The sequence below is a fragment of the Schistocerca serialis genome, chromosome 8, assembly GCF_023864345.2.
Source record: "Schistocerca serialis cubense isolate TAMUIC-IGC-003099 chromosome 8, iqSchSeri2.2, whole genome shotgun sequence".
In the NCBI taxonomy this organism is placed as follows: domain Eukaryota; kingdom Metazoa; phylum Arthropoda; class Insecta; order Orthoptera; family Acrididae; genus Schistocerca; species Schistocerca serialis.
In genome coordinates this window covers 300,160,522-300,182,299 of record NC_064645.1, presented here as the reverse complement: position 1 = coordinate 300,182,299, position 21,778 = coordinate 300,160,522, and positions in this window count along the sequence as shown.

The window sequence follows — 21,778 nt, the reverse complement described above, 5'->3', positions numbered from 1 at the left end:
CACTGCTCGTGAAATACAGGAACTCTTTCGTACGACCGAATGTATGCTCTCTGAACTTCGGTCCTGGCTTGGTTCTAAGGATTTCCATCTGTTAATGCACGCGAAAATGTGGCTTAGCTCCCAACGATTTCACTGCACCGAACTGCTCCGAGATGTCGTCATGGTCTAGCTGCATTCGAGTCACTGAATTTAATGCAGGGAGAATTTGTGAACCGTTTAAGAGATATGAAAAATGCTAAAACCTAATCGGCGACAGTAAAGAGGCTTCATACAAAGGTTTAGTGGTTTCTAATAAATTTGATTTAATTACTTCAGTGCTTAGTTTACAGCACGTAGCTTTTGTGATAGCTCTAGTGTACATATTTCAAACTCTATGAAAATGTCTATAAATTGAACACTAGGAATTGTACGAAATTTGCACAACTGGTTAGGTTTAGTTTAGTATATACTCGTATCTTTGAATATCTTATCAATCGCCTTGAAAACATGCCTAGATCCTGGCCATTTCTGTAACTGGTTCCTTTTGTTTTAATATTAATAGCAAACAATGTTTGATAAATGTAACCCATCGACATTCATACTGCCTATACAGAACTTACTCTACATACTACAAGAGGCTATTTATTATCAAAACACGTGTTATTTACCGTCAACTGTACCTCGCAAACGAGGTGGTAAAATATTTGTGTGGTTGCATACTTTGTTCCTTTTCGTGACGTAATAACGTTACGTTGCGAATGGTGAGGGCTACTTTTGTTCCTCATTTCATGTTAATGAATGGTGCTGTTGTTTTCTTCTTCTGCTTGATTCTTCACAAAAGTAATCGTGAGACACTGAATGTGTTGCGATGCTGTAGTTAGAATGCCTAATGTCCTAAATAGCTGCCTACAGGAAGTTCTAGTATGGATACCATATACACTACCGGATAAAGAAATTAGTACAGCTGGAAAGACGACGTCAATTTAGATCCTATGAATTCATATGCCACTGGGGGATAGTGGGTGTACTGATGACTGTTTCAACGTCGTCCGCCAACACATAGCGTAGTGGCTAGAACAGCGCCATTTGTGTCTGCCCTTTACTAACGAAATCTCACAGACAGAAGGCAAAGTGTGGTGGAGACTTGTAAAACAAGCACACAACCGTACCATGGCGACGTACTTGTGCTCTGTACAGCCAATTCAGTGAATTTAAAAATGGTGATGCTGAGGCCTTCCAAGTGGTGGGACGGTACTTTGGCAAAAATGTCACACAAGTTGGACATGCTTCGTAAGTTGTACAACGATGCTGATATCAGTGCTCACGTGACGTTCTCACAACTACTGATGAGGTTCTGGACATCGACGCAGTACAGGCTCCCGCCAGGGTCGTCAAACAGTAAGGGCAGCAGTGGCAGATCCTACAGTTACCACAGCATACGTAAGGGGGCTTGTGAGCCCAGACGTTTTAACAGGAACGGTTGCTAACCAGTTACACTACTGGCCATTACAATTGCTACACCCCAAAGATGACGTGCTACAGACGCGAAATTTAACCGACAGGAAGAAGATGCTGTGGTATTCAAATGATTGGCTTTTCAGAGCATTCACACAAGGTTGGCGACGGTGGCGACACCTACAACGCGCTGACATGAGCAAAGATTACAACCGATTTCTCATACACAAACAGCAGTTAACCGGCGTTGCCTGGTGAAACGTTGTTCTGATGCCTCGTCTAAGGAAGAGAAATGCGTACCATCACGTTTCCGGCTTTGATAAAGGTCGAATTGTAGCCTACCACGATTGCGGTTTATCGTATCGGGACATTGATGCTCGCGTTGGTCGAGATCCAATGACTGTTAGCAGAATATGGAATCGGTGGGTTCAGGAGGATAATACGGAACGCCGTGCTGGATCACAACGGCCCCGTATCACTAGCAGTTGAGATGACAGGCATCTTATCCGCATGGCTGTAACGGATCGTGCACCCACGTCTCAATCCCTGAGTCAACAGATGGGGACGTTTGCAAGAAACAACCATCTGAATGAACAGTTCGACGACGTTTGCATCAGCATGGACTATCAGCTCGGAGACCATGGCTGCGGTTACCCTTGACGCTGGATCACAGAGAGGAGCGCCTGCGAACTTGGGTGCACGAATGGCAAAACGTCATTTTTTTCGGATGAGTGCAGGTTCTGTTTACAGCATCATCATGGTCGCATCCGTGCTTGGCAACTCCGCGGTGAACGCACATTGGAAGCGTGTATTCGTCATCGTCATACTGGCGTATCACCCAGCGTGATGGTATGGGGTGCCATTGGTTACAAGTCTCGGTCACTTCTTGTTAGCATTGACGGCACTTTGAACAGTGGACGTTACATTTCAGATGTGTTACGATCCGTGGTTCTACCCTTCATTCGATCCCTGCGAAACCCTACATTTCAGCAGGATAATGCACGACCGCATGTCTGAGTACAGAAAATGTTCGACTGCTGCCCTGGCCAGCACATTCTCCAGATCTCTCACCAACTGAAAACGTCTGGTCAATGGTGGCCGAGCAACTGGCTCGTCACAAAACGCCAGTCACTACTCTTGATGAACTGTGGTACAGTGTTGAAGCTGTGTGGGCAGCTGTAACTGTATAAGCCATCTAAGCTCTGTTTGACTCGATGCCCAGCCGTATCAAAGCCATTATTACGGCCAGAGATGGTTGTTCTGGGTATTGATTTCTCAGGATCCATGCACCCAAACTGCGTGAAAATGGAATCACATGTCAGTAGTAGTATAAAATATTTGCCCAATGAACACCCGTTTATCATCTTCATTTCTTCTTGGTGTAGCAATTTTAATGGCCAGTAGTGTATTAACACTGGGACTACAAGCACGCACACCTCTATCTTGTGTTCCGCTCACGCCCTAAAATCGACGTGCACGGTTTCACCGGTGCCGTCAGAGAATCACTTGGAATGGCGCGCTGTAGTCTTCAGCAGTGAAAGCAGATTCTGCCTGTTCGCAAGTGACGGACTTGTGAGTGTACGAAGCAGACCGGGTGGGCGCTATATTGTAGTGTTCATTCGTCCAAGACACATTGACCCCATTGAGGCCTCATGGTCAGGGGTGTGGTAAGCTACAAACATCGTTCACTTTTGGTGTTTCTGGAAGGGACGCTAACCAGCGCTCGCTATATGCAGACTGTTGTTTGAACCATTGTTTTGGCGTTTTTGCAATAGGCAGATCATGGTTTTTTTCAATGGGATGATGCTCGCCCACACACTGCACGTGAAACTCAACGCGCTCTGCAATACATGCAGCATCTTCCCTGTCCAGTACGATTTTCAGACCCGTTTCCAGTCCAGCGCGTGAGTGACATGATGGACGGGACGTGACTCGTGTGACTCTTCAAGCAAGAACTCTAACAGAACTACGCGAACAGGTCGAGCAGCCATGGAATGACGTATATCACGACCGTATTCGCCAACTGTTCGATTGGCTGTATGCCATAGTTAGGGCTTTCATTGACGCCAGTGGAGACTATAGCACATAATAATGTAGGTGTTTCTGCATGAGACGATACATAGTACCTAAGAATCTCTTGTGCTACTGATCTGCTAATGCAATCATTTCATGTATTCCACATGCACAGTTCCTACAATAAATCTCGAGTAAATCAGAAAGCCAGAAACGTGTGTAGAAATGTTTTTCCAGCAGTGTATTATCCTTACAGCGCATTTCTGTGCAATGGATACTAAGTATGTATGGAATTGCACCAGATGATTACAACACATAATATCAATCAATGGAACTCCGCGAAGTAAGCTTATTTTAAAATATTTTTATAGCCTAAATCAGATATTAAATGTAGAGGAAATGTTACTGAACTCAAGCGCTCGAGATAATGTATGATATGAGATATCCATTTCTAGTTCTGATCAGTGAACGGACCTGGGAATTCAGAACCATGAGTTCAGTCTTATTCATCATGCAGTATCTGGCCTTGTACAGAATTGAAAAATTGAGTGTTTTTCTAAATTAGGTGATAAATCTTTGGTTTCTAATCATTTACGTATGAAGTGAACGATTTACTCATTCTACTTCTAAGTACTTAAAGCTTCTCCGAATGGATGTTACGATCTGCATATTCAGATAAAAAAAATTACAGCACGGGAACTTCGTCATTCATATATTTTAGTAGGCACGTGATAGGGGGCAGGTTGAGTGGAAAGTTCCTTCTAGAATTAAATTGTGGTTGACTCAGAATCTTAGAGCTGTAGATATTCTGAACCATCGTTTAACACGTCGCCATCATAGCAGGTGAATTATAAGAGCCAACAGCACATGGAGAGACATGAAGCTCAATGCAATGAGCTCCCATATCTAACTTGTATATCTGATGTTAAGGGGTGTCAGAAAGGAAAAACAGTTTTTTCACATTTTCGGATTTTTATCTCATTATAAATTTTGCAATTTTCCGAACAAATGAATTCACATGGGAAGTATTTTATTTTTTTAAATTTAATCTACACTAGTTTAAAATGTTAAATTTTTCGTGCATTACTTCAAGATCTAATAAAATCGCTAATTTTCTATATACAAGGCTGTCGATTGCTGTGTTATAAAGGTCATGTCCAGAAGAGGATGGGCACCAGGTTGAGGAAGTTTAAACAAAATCTGAAAGGCAAAAATCTTTCTGATGGTGAAAACGTAAGAGGCAGTGTGACAGACAAAATGATTGATGAACTACAGCAGTATTATGGGATGGCCAATAAAATAATACTGAGGTTTTGTTGAAAATGGAGCAGGTAGTATGGGCTACCTTCTTCCACAGACTGTCAACTTATGAAAACCAGTACACCACCTTTGCCCTCGTGGACTTGATTCATGGTGCAATTACCACAATGCCCGGTGTTCAAACAGTTCGTACAGCCATAAACATTCCAACGCAGCAGCAGTCATAGATATCATAAAACCTTTTTACAGAGACCTGGTAAATCCTGAATTACTGAAAAAGTGTCTGCATGGTCAGACTCTAAATCCCTAGGAGTCATTCAATAATCTTATATGGACTCGCTTACCAAAAAATGTTTTTGTTGGATGAAGACACTAAAGTAGAAGGTCAGAGATGCTGTTATTGTTTTAATGATAGCAACATTGGTAGGGTGAAAGTGCTACAGCATATGGGAATTAATTCTGGAGCAAACTGCATCAGAGAACTTGACGGATGGACAAGGTTCGCATTGATAAAGTAGTGTATGAAGCACAGTTGGCCATTAAGGAGTCCAGAAAGAATGAAAGAGGAAAAAAGTTGGAAAAATATCAAGAGGATGATATACAGTATGGTGCAGGGTGCTAATGATTGACTAATAATAGAAAATTAAGCATATATTAAGTGAGATACAGTCTTTTGAAACGTTAGAAGCCGTTCCTGAAAATTTACATTTTCTGTTACATTTTTCCATAAATTTCAGAAACCTCTGCCAGTAGAGTATTCAGATTTTCAGGGATTACATGTCCTGGGTCTACTGAACTAAGACAAGAACGTAATGTTATGTATTATTAAAATTATTTAGGACAACGTACAAAATCTTGTAGTTAAAAAATTGTATTTCTGAAAGCAGTGGCTAAAATGCAATTATTGTAATTCAGTAGACTCAGAACATACAGTTTAATGTCATTAAAAAGTTTCATGTCAATGGCTACAGTGGTTCCTGAGATACAGGGAAGCAAAATCACTAAAATTAACATTGTCGGGATAGGGCATTCCAACTGCTGTTAACCAAATGCTCCTCCATGCTATATTCGTAGCAGGGGTGTGCTGACCGTGGAGGATAGTGTACCAAGGAAGACATGATGTTCCTCGGTCCGCATTTCAGTCTAGTGACTGATTTTAGAATCACATGAAGTAATGCGCACTGGAGACTGCCATGAACACTTTCCGGCATTTTTTTTTCTTTTTTGAGACGTGAGGTTGTATTTTGTGAAGCGCTTGTAACAAATAGTATTGCATATTTAAGGGCTGTATAACTATTTAGAGGCCGGCCGCGGTGGTCTCGCGGTTCTAGGCGCGCAGTCCGGAACCGCGCGACAGCTACGGTTGCAGGTTCGAATCCTGCCTCGGGCATGGATGTGTGTGATGTCCTTAGGTTAGTTAGGTTTAAGTAGTTCTAAGTTCTAGGGGACTGATGACCACAGATGTTAAGTCCCATAGTGCTCAGAGCCATTTGAACCATTTGAACTGTTTAGAGGATATGGTAGCTTGTTTATTACAGAGTTCTCTGGTGTCGAAAATTATGTATACCATAAAAACTAGTTACATAACATGCAGGCGGTTAAGTCATAATTCATAACTCCTGAGGTATCTTGTACTTTGAAACGGAACGTTTACGACCGTGGAACACTTGATACTTTACGAATGAACAGAGTTTGTTTACTGTCTTCGTCAACTTTATCTGTATTGAACTTGGAAATTTGTTTTGATTTCAATAGCTGCTGTTTCAAAACTTTTTTAACTTGTAACTCATCTTTTGTGATAATTTAAACTATACTTCATACTAAGAGGCCTCGGAATGTCCAAAGAGACCCACCGACCACCATGTTATTCTCAGCTGATAGGCGTCAATAGATGCAGATAGGGATGGGTATGTGATCAGCGCATCACTATCCCAGCCGTTGTCAGTTTTCGTTCTCAGTCAAATAGTTCTTCATTAGGACTCACAAGGGCCAAGTGCACCTCGCTTGCTAACAGCGCTCGGTAGTCCTGGAAGGTCAGCCATCAAAGTGCTAGCCAATCCCGACCGCGCTTGACGTGTGTGGTGTGACTAAGACCGTTAATACCACTGAGGCATTGCCTTTATTGATAATACGTCTTCTTGATTTGATTTCACCTACCTTAATGTGCGTGGAAGGGAATAATAGATCACACAGACCGTAAAATACGGTATACACAACATTTTCTGTGTTGCAACACTTTAAATATGAATAGAGCATTTCTTCCTAGATACATGACCTTGGTGTACCATGGAACAGTTTTCGACACTAGAAAGAAACCTTACTTTTCTGGAGCAATTTTGTAATTTTAGAAAAACACTGCAGCAAACATCAAAAGAGAACGCTTTCATTTCAAAACGGAATGAGGAAACATATTTAACGTCTATTGCAGGGCTAGGTGGAGAGGGAGGTCTGAGAAGTGTTTCCGGGTACAAATCTCCCCCCTATTTCGTCGACCTGATGACAATCTTTAATTGAAATCAGTCGTAAAAGGGATATATTCATGTGTCAAATTCTAGGGATTGGTGCATGTCATATGTAAAAGAATTTTTCTACTTTAGCAACCTTGCCGTTGTGTGGGATCATCTACATCTACATGGTTACTTTTCAAATCACACTTACGTGCCTGGCAGAGAGTTCATCGAACCATTTTCATACTACTTCTATACCACTCCACTCTCGAATGGCGCGTGGAGAAAAGAAACACCTAAATCTTTCCGTTCGAAACAGGGTATTAAGGACGATCTCGGTACTCTTGTTGTACTGGAGGTAGAGGTTGTACAGAACATTGGGCACAGCATAGGTACGCGTTCCAGGGAAACCACAAGTATCCGAAAGAAAACGTTTAGTTTCGGCACCACATGTAGCCCCTTCAGTGAATATTACAATATCATGTAACCAAAGGAAAATTCTTGTCGGTAGATTTGGTAGTGCGTGAAAATTTGTTGTGGTCTCTGTATCGTCAGTTCTCTTCTCATGCACACCTACAGCGATCTTAAGTAGTCGTAGCATCATCAGCCTACACAAAATCAATATCACTCGGAATGTTTTGTGGCTTGAGTGCTGTTAATATCTCTTTTTCGGCTTCAGGTATTTTTGTGGGAGATGTCCATGTAGAGGCGAACAATGGGGAAGTGTGCAAACTTTAGTGGAAACTGGAACATACTAAAACCTTAAAAACGTATGGTAGGTAATTTCACTAGTCCCCTACAAGCACAAGACAGAGTAGATATCACACAAACTTTTAAACAAGCTGGAAAACTGTGACTAGTTGCTAATGGCCTTACTTGATGATTGCCTGATGATGAAGGATGCAGTTTTTCAGTCGGTAGGGGAGGTCATGGCGAGCTGACGTGTCTGGAGAATGTTTCAGTTTCTTAGGCACGGCTTTGCTGAGACTGGCAATTTTCCTGTTCAGCAGCGTCAGCTGCATACGAAGCTGCGCTATGAGGCTGATGCTCAAGGCGTTGAGCGTTATTGACATGACCACGGTGTGCCCGCCGACTATAGTGCAGTACAGGAACGCGAAGGCGAAGCCTACAGGCTGCGTCGCGTCAAATGGTAGAGCCAGTATGTAGGGCAGGCCCTCGTCGCTGCACGGTAAGCTAAGGAAGTAGCCGCAGGTGCAGAATCCGAAGCAGATGTAGCCCAGCGTGAAACGACGCACCGTGCGGCTCTGACTGCGCAGCAAAGGAACGTCGTCCCATGTCGCGAACTCAGCAAAGTCCTGGCTCACCTGCAGGCAGAGAAACGAATCACGCTCCGTAAGAAATAAAGGCCACGATGCTTGCCACTGTTTTATAAAATTAATGATACTTACAGTAACACACTTTCACTATTGGCATTACAGTAAAGTGCCGTACAGTAGAGCCAGACAGTAGGCACTGTTGTCACCGAAGTGTATATCGAGCTCACTCTGACCATGGAGTTTTTTCCTTGTGTGCATGCGCCACTGCTCATACACTGCCCGCTGCCACAAATGTAAGCTCTGCATTCAGTGAGATCTATTAGAGGACGGACGTTCGAAGTTGTGAAACAGTATTGTTTAGTTAATTTAACAAAAATATCTTTTGGGTCAATGTGACCCTGGACTACACATCGTTTCACTTTTCTGTTTATCAGTGTGAAGTATGTTTATGTGAAAATGGCACGTGGGAGTGACATTTTAATAAGGAAACGTATTTATGAATAACTAAGAACACCTCAAAACATTCCTGTAATGCGCGAATTTAATTAAATAAATAGCATCTTGATTTAATCGAAATGTAAATAATGTATTGGGATTCAGATAACTTTCAGGTTTCTCCATTGAAAAATTTCGAAGACAGTATTGACTTACTCTCGCATTTTGGATGCATTAATAGCTATACTAATTGAAAAAGTATATGAGAGAGGTGAAATAAAATGTGTTTAGTACACAAAAATTCCATTTAAATACAACATGTTCTATTTTCAGGTAATTTCTGCAGCAAATATTTGACGGTCAGTGTGGCCCTGATGTAAACTTAGTGTACAATTTCAAGGTATACACAGCTACGGTTAAAATAGTTCACTACACCAAGAGAACAGAAACATTACTTTGGCCAATGATCATGTAATCTTTCTTCAGCTATTCGTTCTTTGCTGGACCGCAGAACAGCAAGAGAGAGTAGTAGGTACTGCTTGAAGGAGCAATATGTTAACTCGGAGGTTGTCGTATCGACATAGGGAGCATGGTTGCATTAATGATAGTGTGCTTGATATAACACAGTGTGGGAGCAGTCGCTGGTAACGGACTTACTATTATTGACAGAATGATAATTTCAGCAGTATGATGTAATGACCAAAAAGTGAAGTGTTGCCTCCCTCCCTCTTCCTCCCCCCAACCCCCTAAGAGGTGCTAGCTCTTTATCGAGTATCAAGAGGTCATAAGCATTGAGTAACCCTTGATATCACACTCACTGATAGCGAATTTTGTAGGCTGGGGAGGCCTTTTGTTCTGGTAATTTGTCACAGGACTAGCTGTGTTACGGGTTTAAACTGGGTATGTATTTATTGAAATTCTGTTTACCCATATCTTCCTTCCCCAGAACGTTACCCATCACCTCTGTGTCTACGCTTCTCCCCCCCCCCCCCCCACTACCTGTCCACCTCCTACTACTGCCACTACCTAACTCCTCTCGCCCCTCTCTCTGTCCATCAACTACTCTCCACTCTCTCTGTCCCTTAGCTCCTCCCCAATCCCTCAGACCATCTGTTCCTGCTCTCTCAGTCCTTTTGCTCCTTACCTTTGTCTGTTTCCTACATCCCTCCATCTGAATCCCTCTGTCCTATCTCCTGCTGCCTCCATTTATCTTCTCTTCTCCCCTCTCGCTGTCTGTCTCATCCTTCCCCTGCCCAACTCCTTCTTCCCTCTCGTTCTGTCCATGTCCTCTTCATTTTCTTTTCTCTCCTCCCCATCTCTCAGCCCATCTTCTCCTCTGTAAGTTCCTCTGCCCTCTCTCTGTTATATCCTCCTCTTTCCTTCTCAATCCTATCTCCACCCATCTGCACTAATCCTAATTGTGTACATCACTTTCTTCCTTATATCTGTGTCCATGTCCTCTTTCCCGCTGACTGTCTTTCCATCTCTTATGTCTCATTTAGTCCACACATTATCACCCTAGCGCAAACAGGGCGGTTCTAACCACAGATGACAAAATGTGTACCATGTTGATTTTAGGCAGCAGATTTGCCAGAGTACGAACATAGTCCTATAGTTTGGATTTCACACAGATCGATTACTATGACGTTACATGTTGTGCAAAGGTATAATTTTGCATATACATTAAGTGGCATATTTTTATGCAATCTGAGGAATGTTTTCCGAATAGAATTAGGTGTCAAGAAGCGTTAAATTACAATGACAATGCACGATGTTGTAGTTTTCCGAGCATCTCAGTGATTATGATTTCATGTGTCCTAACTATATGTGGTTTTTTTATTTTGAGGCATCAGTCTTCTGACTGTTATTGCGAACCGCCACGAATTCCTCTCCTTTGCCGACCTCTTCATTTAAGAGAATCATTTACAACCGACTTAATTATTTACTGGATGTATTCAAATCTCTGTCTTCCGCTACAATTTTTACTCTCCAAAGCCTCCTCTAGTACCATAGAAGTTATATCGTGATGCCTGTTCTTCTCTTATCTGTGTTTTCCATATATTTCTTTCTTCGCCGAGTATGCAAAAGGCATTCTTATTGCATGTCGTAACTGTCCACCTCATTTTCATTCTTCTACAGCACTGCACCAAAAAAGATTAGATTCTCTTCTGTACCAGTTTTCCTACAGTCTACGTTTCATTACAATACAATGATGTCCTCAAAACGTGCATTCTCAAAAATTTCTTCCTCAAATTAAGGCCTATATTTGACGTTAATAGACTTCCCTTGGCCAGGAATGTTTTGCCAGTGCTATTCTGCTTCTTGCGCACTCCTTGCTCCGTCTGTCACGGTTTATTTTACTTCCTAGACAGCAGAATTCCTTAACTTCATTTACTTTGTGATCACTACTCCTGATGTTAAGTTTCTCGCTTTTCCCATTTTTCCTACTTCTCATTACATCCGTCCATCTTCGATTCAATCTCAACCCATGTACTGTACTCATTACACTGTTCATTCCACTGAGCAGGTCCTGTTATTATTCTTCACTACCCTTGAGGATTGCAATGTCATCACCGAATTTTATCACTGATATCCTTTCATGTAGAATGATAATTGCACTTTGAAACCTTTCTTTTCTTTCCGTCAGTGCTTGTTCTGTACATAGATTGCACAGTAGGGCACAAAGTCTATATTCCTTTCCTACACTCTTTTTATTACGAGTACTTCGTTCTTGGTGTGCCACACTTATTGTTTCCTCTTGACGTTTATATATATTGAATGTTATCTGTCTTTTCCTATAGCTTACCCCTTTGTTTCCCAGAACATTTTACGTTATCGAACACCTTTTCCAGGTCGACAAATCAACATCGTGTCTCGACTTTTATTTAGTCCTGTTTCTAATAACAACCGCAATTGAGAACTGGCTCTCTTGTGCCTACACCTTCGATAAAGTTGATTGTCATCTAACATATTCTCACCTTTAACTTCCGTTTTCATTCTTCTGTATATTATTCTTGTCATTAACTTGGGTGCATGAACTTTAAGTGTTTTGCGATAATATTCGCACTTGTCAGCTCTGGCTGCCTTCAGAGCCGAGTGGATGATGTGTCTTCGGAAGTCAAATGGCATATCGCCAGACTCTTACATTCCAGAAACTACGTTATGATTGTCTTGCTACTTCCCACAATGATTTTAGAAACTCTGATGGTATGTTTTCTGTTCCTGATGCCTTATTTATTCTTAAGTCCTTCAAAGATCTTATTCTAATACTGGATCCCCTATCTCTTCTATATCGACTCCAGTTCTTCCTCTATCACGTCATCGGAGAAGTCTTCCCCCTCATTGAAGCCTTCAATGTACTCTTTCGAGCTATCTGACCTCTCCTCTACATTTAGCATCGGAATTCCCATTGCATTCTTAATGTTACCACCCTTGCTTTAAATTCCTCTGAAGCTTATTTTGACCTTTCTATATGCTGACACAGTTTTTCGGACAGTCTTTCCTTTTCCGATTTCTTCATATTTTTTATGTAACCATGTTGCCTTATCTTCCCTGCACTTTCAATTAATTTCATTCCTAGATGACTTGATGTTTCTTTTCCTTGACATACAACCGCACTCCGAGCCCCCCATGACTATAAGATTTTCATTTACCTTTACAAGTTGAATTACCAGTTCAGTATCCTCATATACTTCCTCTACCTCTTCATCTTCAGCTTTCGTCGTCGCCATGTATACATGAGCTACATTTGCCAGTGCTGGTTTATTGTCTATTCTGACGGAACAATCCTATCACTGAGCTGTTGGCCGTAGTTAACTCTCTGCCCTACCTCCTATTAATAGCTAATCCTGCCCTTTTCCCGACCTTCCTATTCATAACTAATTCTACTCCAATAATATCATTTTCTGCTGTTGTTGATATTACCCTATAGCCGTCCCACTAGAATCCTTGTCTTCTTTCTATTTCACTTCACTGACCCCCACTGTAACTAGACTGAGCCTTAGCAGATTTTCTAGCTAACCTAGCACATTCAAGCTTCCGACATTCTGCGTCCCGGCTCGCAGAACGTTAAGTTTTCGTTGATTATTCATTCTTTTTCTCATTGTCACTTCCACCAGGCAGTCCTCTCTGGAGTCCCGAATAGGAGACAAGTCTGTAATCATTTGCCAAGCAGAGATCATCATGACACTTTCTGCAGTTACAGGACACCTGTCTTGTGCATACACATTATGTGTCTTTAATGCAGTAGTTTCAATAGCCTTCTGTAACTTCATGCCATCGCTGATTCGTCCACTTTTAAAGGCAGCTTTCCACACCAAGGGCAAGAGAGTGCCCTGAACCTCTGTCCCCCCACCGCTGTCTTGGACAAGACCGTCCGCTGAATGAGGGTGACTTCATATGCCGTAAGCCTTCAGCAGCGATTGCTGAGGATTTTTTTTCAAAATTTAAGCAGCGGTGTATTCCGAACTCATGCCCGAGAACGGTTTGATTACGAATCAGAGACCCTTCCTATAGACCCTGGGTGCATGAAAATGTCGTACTGATATAGTTTTGTAGGTACACCCCTCAGCATAGGTGGATACTGTCTGCCAAAATTTTGCGAATTGAATTAGTGTGAATGAGGTAATAAATTTAAATTTTATACACGATGCTGCAGTTTCATCCATCTAACTGTTTTTGATGTCGTATCTCCTTAACTATGTGTCGTGCATTGATGTCTTTTGAAGGTATGTTCAATTGCATATGTGAAAACTGTATACAAGCTGTATCATGACTGCAGTTAGTAGTAAAAAAGTTATAAAATAAAACTTCATAATTAATGCGGCAACTTTACTTCAGGAACAGCGGAAATGTAGTAGCCGATACTTTTTCCTTTCTTCATTCTTGTTAGTTGCACATCACTAAGTGCTCTAGTTCTCAAATACTGTATGAATAAATACCGTGAGGAGGAGTCGTAAGCCGTGTTTGGGTAGCTCAGACGGTAAAACAGTTGTCCGCAAAAGGCAAAGGACCCGCGTTCGAGTCCCGGTCCGGCAACAGTTTTAATCTACGAAGAAGTTTCAAATTCTGTCAAATTAGCGTCTCGTCGAGGACATTACATTTTCAGCTCCACTGACACCCGTTTGATAGGCAGATGGGTCTTATCCCCCTCCAAAGCACTTCTGTCCAGACAGTAAGTAATGTGTGTACCAGTTCCGGTTAAATTAGGTCCAGTGGTTTAGGAGGAGTATATATATGCTCGTATAATGACGTTGATTATTATAATATTTATGGATCTAGTAAGCTTCATGCATATTTTACACTTACTGCAGTTTTAGTGTCTGTGCGCTACTCCATGTTCGATATAATCACGTGAAGCAAGAATAAATACAGAAGATGTGTAAATCATGAACGACGAGGGCCACAGTTCAGGGCTCGCGATGCTAGGGTCATTGTGCCATCTTGCTTTATGCAGCTTTCTTGAACGCATGAAAAATACTCACATGGAACAACACGTTTCGAAAGACCTTTTACAGTCCGAAGCATCTATAATTTATATATGTAGACTTAAGCGACACATCAAACTTTGTACCAAACCAAGGATTCGAGAAAGGGTCTCTTGCTCTCTAGCCAATGAGCAGCAGTCATGAGTTTGACACCCGGTGTCTGGAACCATGTTGTTTCACTTGTTTAGAGCATCTATGCTGGGTTTCAGGCAGGATCACTCGTTTCTTTCGGTGCTGAGGTGCTATTCCAGTACAGTAGGAGAGCCTCTGCGGTGCTGTTCCATTTTAAGGGGAACAGCAAGTACGCTGAGGCGTGAATGGGAATCTGGATTGGGGAGTAAGGCGTGCCAGGGTTGTCGGTGCAAATGTGCAAAGCCAGTGTGTCAGGATGGCATAGTGTTTAGCACCTCTGTCTTGTGAACTGAGACCCAGCTTTGAATCCCGGCCTTGGTACAAATTTTCATTCATCCCCTCAGTCTGCATGTATCGATCAAGCAAAATATTCAGCTATGACCATCAACTGAAGTGACTGTGAGTAAGGATTATCCTCATCGTAAGACCATAAATTCCAGTGGCCAGGAAGATTCACGTAATACTAACGTACAACATCCACTTCTTAAATTGACAATCTAAGATTACGGGTAGAATTAGGCAGCCTCCGTGAAACCTGAGAACTTTTTGTATCGACGGTCGTTTGTTTACAGTTCTTGCCAACTTCAGCGATCTAAGAAAAAATGGCTCTGAGCACTATGGCAGTTAACATCTGAGGTCATCAGTCCCCTAGAACTACTTAAACCTAACTAACCTAAGGACTTCACACACATCCACGCCTGAGGCAGGATTCGAACCTGCGACCGTAGCAGTCGCGCGGTTACGGACTGAAGCGCCTAGAACCACTTGGCCACCGCGGCCGGCAGCGATCTAACTGTGGTGGCGTATTAATATCGGTGCAAAGTGTTCCTTTCTTTTTTATTTGTCATTGTCAATATACAGAATAACTATGAGTAACGAAGTAATTGCTAGCCCATCGACATCTTCCCTTAGGACACCCAGGAAAATAATAAATCAAGTCGCAAAATGCTGCTAGGACAATGGCGATGTACTGTCCCGAATTGGAAGCTGACCTTCTTTACAATTTCCTAGTGGTAATCCTTGGTGCTACACCATGTAATCTATATCATAGCTACAGAACGGTACGAAGCGCACACATTTATGGTTAGCCATCGTGGCCGGCAGTAAAGACCCACACATTGTCTGTCCTCTCCTCTGTCCTCTTCCCGCTCCCCTATCCCCTACCACTCAGAGCCAAGGTACACTGCGTAATCGTACTTCATCTGTCTATTGTACATTTTCCGACACTAGAATGCAGAACTATACTTCAATTACATTCGGACGCCATCGAAGGCATCTGACGAAATGTCAGACAAACGCAGTGTGCAGTGTACAGTCACTTTAATAGTCATATATGTAGCTACTTCTGCATATACACAGTGTTGTTGTTGTGGTCTTCAGTCCTGAGACTGGTTTGATGCAGTTCTCCATGCTACTCTATCCTGTGCAAGCTTATTCATCTCCCAGTACCTACTGCAACCTACATCCTTCTGAATCTGCTTAGTGTATTCATCTCTTGGTCTCCCTCTTCGATTTTTACCCTCCACGCTGCCCTCCAATACTAAGTTGGTGATCCCTTGATGCCTCAGAACATGTCCTACCAACCGATCCCTTCTTCTGGTCAAGTTGTGCCACAAACTTCTCTTCTCCCCAGTCCTATTCAATACTTCCTCATTAGTTGTGTGATCTACCCAACTAATCTTCAGCATTCTTCTGTAGCACCACATTTCAAAAGCTTCTATTCTCTTCTTGTCTAAACTATTTATCGTCCATGTTTCACTTCCATACATGGCTACACTCCATACGAATACTTTCAGAAATGACTTCCTGACACTTAAATCAATACTGGATGTTAACAAATTTCTCTTCTTCAGAAACGCTTTCCTTGCCATTGCCAGCCTACATTATATATCCTCTCTACTTCGACCATCATCAGTTATTTTGCTCCCCAAATAGCAAAACTCCTTTACTACTTTAAGTGCCTCATTTCCTAATCTAATTCCCTCAGCATCACCCGAATTAATTAGACTACATTCCATGATCCTTGTTTTGCTTTTGTTGATGTTCATCTTATATCCTCCTTTCAAGACACTGTCCATTCCATTCAACTGCTCTTCCAAGTCCTTTGCTGACAGAATTACAATGTCATCGGCGAACCTCAAAGTTTTTATTTCTTCTCCATGGATTTTAATACCTACTCCGAATTTTTCTTTTGTTTCCTTTACTGCTTGCTCAATATACAGATTGAATAACATCGGGGAGAGGCTACAACCCTGTCTTACTCCCTTCCCAACCACTGCTTCCCTTTCTTGTCCCTCGACTCTTATAACTGCCATCTGGTTTCTGTACAAATTGTAAATAGCTCGCTGAAATGAAGGGTCAGTGAGCAAACATACGATGGAAGAATACAACCATATGTTAAAACCTTAAGAAATAAAGTAGATCATATCTGTCGTGAAGAAGAACTAAAATATTTGCTAATACCGTTAGATCCCCTGCTATACCCGCAGGACAAGACAGATAATTTGATTTGTGGAAAGGAGCCAAAATGAGTGGCTGTCACTTACACTTGAACATACTACTTTATTCATTTGACAAACATTACAAGTGTAAAGAAAACATTAAAAATAGAGCAAGCGAAACATTAATTATATAACTGTAAATTAGGCTGAAAGTGCAAACAATCTCACAGCGGTTACATGTTGCTACCTAGGCTTAAGGCAGATGATGGCAGATGTTCCGTTCGGTAGTCCGCAGTGCCCACATATAAGTACGGCCTGAGAGACAGTGACAGAGACACTTCGCACTGTGCTGCCACTCTGCCCGCGTCAGTCAAACGCCAGCTAACGCGTTGTATCTGTTAAAGTCACAGCCAGGGTGTTGCTGAACGTATGTTTTCGGTACAAACAGGAAGTGAACGTAGCTTAGAGATGAAATAGTGAAGGTAGCAGAGGATCAAGTAGGTAAAAAGACGAGGGGTAATAGTAATTCTTGGGTAACAGAAGAGATTTTGAATTAAATTGATGAAAGGAGAAAATACAAAAATGCACTAAATGAAGAAGGCAAAAAGGAATACAAAGTCTCAAAAATTAAATCGATAGAAAGTGCAAATTGGTTAAGCAGAGACGGCTAGACGACAAATGTAACGATGTAAAAGCGCATATCACTAGCGGTAAGATATATACTGCCTACAGGAAAATTAAAGAGACCTTTGGAGAAAACCACCTGCATGAGTGTCAAGAGCTCAAATGGAAACCCAGTTCTAAGCAAAGAAGGGAAAGCAGAAAGGTGGAAGGAGTATATAGAACTTCTATACAAGGGCGATGTTCTTGAGGACAATATTATGGACATGGAAGAGGAGGTAGATCAAGATGAAATGCGAGATATGATACTGCGTGAAGAGTTTGACAGAGCACTGAAAGGCATAAGTGGAAACAAGGCCCCGGGAGCAGACAACATTCCATTAGAACTACAGGGCCTAACAAAACTCTTCCATCTAGTGAGGAAGATATATGAGACAGGCGAAATACCTTGGGACTTCAGGAAGAATATAACAATTCCAATCCCAAAGAAAACAGGCGTTGATAGATGTGAAAATTACCGAACTATCAGTTTAATAAGCCACAGCTGCCAAATACTAACACGAATTCTTAACAGACGAATGGAAAAACTGATAGAAGCCGATCTCGGGGTAGGTCAGTTTGGATTCCGTAGAAATGTTGGAACACGTGAGGAAATATTGACCCTACGACTTATCTTAGAAAATAGATTAAAGAATGGCAAACCTACGTTTCTAGCATTTGCAGACTTAGAGAAAGATTTGACAATGTTGAGTGGAATACAAATTCTGAATGTGGCAGGGGTAAGATACAGGGAGCGAAAGGCTACTTACAATTTGTACAGAAACCAGATGACAGTTATAAGAGTCGAGGGACATGTAGCAGCGGTTGGTATGGGAGTGAGACGGGGTTGTACCCTATCCCCGATGTTATTCAATCTGTATATTGAGCAAGCAGTAAAGGAAACAAAAGAAAAATGTGGAACAGGAATTAAATTCCAAGGTGAGGAAAGAAAAACTTTGAGGTTCGCCGATGACATTGCAACTCTGTCAGAGACAGCAAAGGACCTGGAAGAGCAGCTGAACGGATTGTAAAGTGTCTTGAATGGAGGATATAAGATGAACATCAACAAAAGCAAAACGAGGATAATGGAATGTCGTCGAATTACATCCGGTGATGCTGCGGGAATTAGGTTAGGAAATGAGACGCTTAAAGTAGTAAATGAGTTTTGCTATTTGGGGACCAAAATAACTGATGATGGTGGAAGTAGAGAGGATATAAAATGCAGACTGGCAATGGCAAGGAAAGAAGAGAAATTTGTCAACTTCGAGTAGTTTTAAGTGTCAGGAAGTCGTTTTGAAAGTATTTGTGTGGAGTGTAGCCATGCATGGTTCAAATGGCTCTGAGCTCTATGGGACTTAACCTCGGAGGTCATCAGTCCCCTAGAACTTGGAACTACTAAAGCCTAACTAACCTAAGGACATCCCACACATCCATGCCCGAGACAGGATTCGAACCTGTGACCGTAGCTGTCGCACGGTTCCAGACTCTAGCGCCTAGAACCGCTAGACCTCCCCGGGCGGCTAGCCATGCATGGAAGTGAAACGTGGACGATAAATAGTTTAAACAAGAAGAGAATAGAAACTTTCGAAATGGGGTGCTACAGAAGAATGCTGACGATTAGATGGTAGATCACATAACTAATGAAAAGGTATTGAATAGAATTGGAGAGAAGAGAAGTTTGTGGCACAACTTGACTAGAAGAATGGATCGGTTGGTAGGGCATATTCTGAGGCATCAAGGGATCACCAATTTAGTAATGGAGAACAGCGTGGAGGGTAAAAATCTTAGAGGGAGTCCAAGAGCTGAATAAACAGATCTAGGTTGAAGTAGGTACTGGGAGAAGAAGAAGCTTTCACTGGATAGAGTAGCATGGAGAGCTGTATCAAACCAGTCTCAGGACTGAAGGCCACAACAACAGTAAGTGAACTTCAAAATGGTCCAAATGGCCCTGAGAACTATGGGACTTAACATCGGAGGTCATCGTCCCCTAGAACTTAGAACTACTAAAATCTAACTAACCTAAGGACATCACACACATCCATGCCCGAGATAGGATTCGAACCTGTGACCGTAGCTGTCGCACGGTTCCAGACTCTAGCGCCTAGAACCGCTCGGCCACCCCAGCCGGCTAGCCATGCATGGAAGTGAAACGTGGACGATAAATAGTTTAAACAAGAAGAGAATTCTAACCTGCGACCGGAGCGGTCGCGCAGTTCCAGACTGAAGCGCTTAGAACGGCTCGGCCACGACGGCTGGCAGGAAGTGTACTCGCGAGAACTGTACACCGTCCTGGATAGCTTAGATTTCATGGAAGTAACTGGTTTTGTGCCGCCTATAACGCCAAAAGTGGTGAGATTATTTTCCACTTTGGTGGCAAGCAATTAACTTTGATGATTAGGAGTCAGGGAGAAAGACTATTTAATTGAAACATAACGTGGGATCGTCTCTGAATAGCTAATACTGCTGTTTGTAACAGAGACATTACTATTATTATTATCAGGAATAATACTATGTTTGTGTGTGTGAACTTTACTGAATATAGGAATCAGTCAGAGCTCAAAACGCTTATTTATAATGATAGTTCATGATCCCGCTTAGTAAACAGAGAGTAGAAACATTTCTTTCAGTGAGCACAAGAAGAATGAGGACTTTCAGAGTGGGATCTATGCTCAGTATGTTTTCCATCGCTTCTGGCTGACCGCAAAAATAGTTTTCTGGCACTTATACATGAGACAGAAAATAAATGTTGTGACTTGGCAAGACAGCCAAGTCACAATACGAGGATGCCGAAAGGCACGCGTTAAGCTCACGCAGACTGGCGTGAGGTCTGGAACAGTTAAGGGAATTTATAGTAGCAAATAAAGTACGTAGTTCATGTAATACTTAACTTTAATCCATAATTGGAGAACATCGCTCTTGTTGATACATTAATAACAATCTCAATATAAACTGGTAATGGCGCCTTGCTAGGTCGTAGCAAATGACGTAGCTGGAGGCTATGCTAACTATCGTCTCGGCAAATGAGAGCGTATTTGTCAGTGAACCTTTCCTAGCAAAGTCGGCTGTACAACTGGGGCGAGTGCTAGTAAGTCTCTCTAGACCTGCCGTGTGATGGCGCTCTGTCTGCAATCACTGACAGTGGCGACACGCGGGTCCGACGTATACTAATGGACCGCGGTCGATTTAAAGGCTACCACCTAGCAAGTGTGTGTCTGGCGGTGACACCACAATAAACATACTATATTATTAAATTTAACAGCAACCCCATAGACCGAAACAGAAATAGCGCCGAATTTGATCTTGGTTTCCCACAGCAACACCGTCAAATGTGAACAGTTCGTATTTACTTTTGCAGGTGGAATGATATCACTGCTCTCACTGCATATTGTGTGTGTCATACCAGCGAAACTCTGCATTATCTCCTGTAGTGGTTGGTATTTTGGGTGAAAATACAAATGCGTGCTGTAAGCGGAATCCAACCGGGTGTGCTAGCAGCAACAAGAGGGCATTTGTCTTGGCAGAGTTGCATGGGCCAACAATTCATGCATTTTTTCGTATGAAGGAGTACGCCATTCTTCTTCTGGTCTTCTTGCACATTGTTACAGCTGCACTCGCATACATACATACATGCAATAATCCTTGTTCCATAGATCACGAATACGACATTTCGTAATGATGTCTAACATGTCACTTTAACATAAGTTTTCTTTACACAAAATAATTGATTAATTTTTTTCTTTTTATTGTATTTCATTTTTTATTTATTTCTTTACAGTTACTACTTTATATTTAAGAAATCATCTATTGAGTAGAAGGATTTGCCATTCACAAGTTCTTTTAATTTGCTTTTAAATGTTGGTTGATAATCTGCCAGTTTATATTTACTATTTGGCAAATGACCCAAGTTTTCTGTGGCACCATAATTCGCCCCTGTCTGTGCCAAAGTGGGATTAAATCCAGAAGAGTGAAGATCATTCTTTCTTCTAGTGTTGTAGCTATGCTCTTAGCTGTTATTTTTGAACTGGGATGCGTTATTAATGACAAATTTCATAAGCACATAACTGGGTGAAATTGTTAACAAACCACACTCAAGAGGACATATTCTTTCACCATTATCCTCACTTGTAAATTCTACATTCATCCCAACAAACTCCTCTGCCAATCCTAAATCTGACAGATTTCTCGAACTAATA